Here is a 2740-nt window from a genome sequence, read left to right as displayed (position 1 = left end):
CCCCGATGTCTTGACGTAAAAGTCTGATGGCCTGCGACATGAGTTGTAAAGAGACTCGATACCCGGTACCACCAGATTAATAAATAAATAAATAATAAATAAATAAATAAATAAATAAATAAATAAATAGTTATCATGGTCCGCCCTCTCGGTACCATTTCGTCAAGATTCGACGTCACTTTAGGCTAGCAGGCTGGTTGGGTCGGAAGTTTTATCCGACGGGCTGGGGCCCTCGCCGGCTTGCGGGGAGCAATCGTAATCTATGAACATGTGGTATTTGCTCGATGGAGTTACGTAACGCTTATCAACGATTTATGATCAGCGTTTTACGGTCTGTTATATTCAACTTTGATAGGTTCCGGACCGTCTCCTTAGCTCCCCGCGTCCCTACCACAATTGGTAGGACTTCTGCTGACACTGCTCCTAATTCATGCCGCAGGTGAGGTAGCAGTCGGCTATATTTTTGTACTTTGTCTTTGTGTCCCTGAGCAAGGTAATCGTTATCTTCGTGGCGGACGGTGATGTCGACCACGTGGATCCCTTTCGGGCTCTGTATCACCAGATCGGGTTTGAGATTCCCGCCCAAGGCCATCTTAAACATGGGTTCCCTCGTTACCGCTACCTCTTTGTCCCTTTTCGTGATTCTCTCTATGATGAGATCCTTGATCTCATCGTGGCGGCGGATCGTATGCTGCTTCATACAGGGTGTCCCATGGAAAGTTGCTGCAACTAATCAGCTGTCATTTTTAAACGTATGCAGTTATTGAAAAAACAAAAATTGCGTTGGAAAGAGGAAAGTCTGCAGTTTTTAATGGGTATCAATAAAATTTAGCAAAATGTTTGTATATCAGTTTATTTCATTAATGAAAAATATGCTAATAATCAAGTAAGCTAATGATAAATATTTTCAAAGTGTGCATCATATGAATTGTACAAAATCAATTCTTTTACGAAAACTTGTGAAAACTTTTTCTAACATGTCGTCTTTAATGTTGCTGACGACCTTTTTAATAGCTACTAAATCTGACACTGTTTCTGGATTTCCGGCATAACAATGGTCCTTAATGTATCCCCAAAGAAAGAAGTCACATGGATTTAAATCGGCGAGTACGGTGGCCATTCTAGCCCCCCTGGGCAAATTTGGGGTATCCCAGACCGATGACTCGATTGCCATAAACTTTATGGATTGTTTCGAAGACCTCCTGGGTTCGATGTGGTGTCGCTCCATCCTGCATGAAATGAATCCTCTGACCAGGCCTCTTTTTTTGCATGAGGGAAGAATTGTGTTTCGAGAAGCTGTTGTAACTTTCACCAGTGACTGTTGATTCGAAGAATTCAGATAAATTCCTTTTACCGAGATCGCAGCCCATGCTGTTATTTTTTGTCGATGTAAAGGTTTAGCCAGGGAAACGTTGGGATTTTCCGACCCCAAAATCTATAATTTTGTTTATTAATATAACCATTTAGCCAGAAATGTGCTTCGTCCGTGTAAATTATCAATTTTGCATCAAGTTCCATCTTCAAACATTCCATTTATCGTCTTGCAGAATTCCACACGTTTCGTCATAGCGCGTTTGGTTAGCAATTGATGGATGTTATTTTATAGGGATGCATTTTCAGGAAATGTTTTAAAATCCTGTGTAACGTTGTTTTGGATATTTCAAGAGCTTGGGCAGCTTTCCAAATGGAAGAATTTGGATTCTCTTCAAAATACTTCTTAATATCTTCAATGTTTTCTTCTGTAGCTACAGACACAGAAGGACCTGGCAGATCATGTCTACGGTCTTGGATAGTTCCATACTGCATAAAATTATCGATAATTCTGATTAAAATAACACAAAGCATTATTTTAATGCAGATTTATTGCCAAAAAATGGAGTGACGTAACGCATACGTTTAAAGAAATAATAAATTCTAACCTTTTCAGCGTGTTTTCGCTCTTAACTTTATGTGTTCCGTATTTAGTACAAACCCCCTGTAAGCATTGCTATAAACTTTTCCTCTGGAAAAGAAGCACTCGACAAGATAAATCTTTTCTTCCGTCGTCAGATTACTCATTTTGACGCGCACGGACTTGCATCTACCACAACCAGAATAAAACTGCGTACACTCAGATGAACGACGTTAACCGTAAGACCCTTTCTGAAGTCATGGAGGGGAGAACCAATCGTTTACTTTCACCAACTTCCCATGGGACACCCTGTATATGTGCACTGCCCAGAATGTGCGCTAGTGTCTCCGGTTGCGCCTTACACTTCCTGCATTTAACGTCCGCCACCAGGCCGGCTCTATGGAGTGTTGTTCGATTTGCGGTAGTGTTGTTGCACATTTTCAGGGCCGTTATGAATCTGCATGGCTGTAGGAGCTGTGGATTGTACAGCCATGCATTTCCAAACTTATCGCCAGTGTGGGACTTCACTGACTTTCCTTGCGACACCAGAGCCGACCATCATGCGAGCTCTTTCTCTCTTTGGCCTCGCCTTGTGTTGTCGAATGTCCTGCTTTGTCACTGGCCAGTTAAGCGGGCAGACTTCGCCAGACTCTTGAGACGGTTCACCATGCCCGCGTCGTCTGCCAGAGCTCGCATCGTTGGATCTGGCGATCCGATAAATTGCAAGCCTGTTCTCAAGCTGGAGCACACTACCAAAGCTTCCAGCTTGGGGAACCCTAGTTCCACATCTCTCTTACCGCAGTATATGAATCCGTCGCCGTTGACTGCTATAAGTGGTAAATATCTCTG

This window comes from Ooceraea biroi, chromosome 8 (assembly GCF_003672135.1).
Source record: "Ooceraea biroi isolate clonal line C1 chromosome 8, Obir_v5.4, whole genome shotgun sequence".
Classification (NCBI taxonomy): Eukaryota; Metazoa; Arthropoda; class Insecta; order Hymenoptera; family Formicidae; genus Ooceraea; species Ooceraea biroi.
This window is presented reverse-complemented; position numbering follows the sequence as displayed.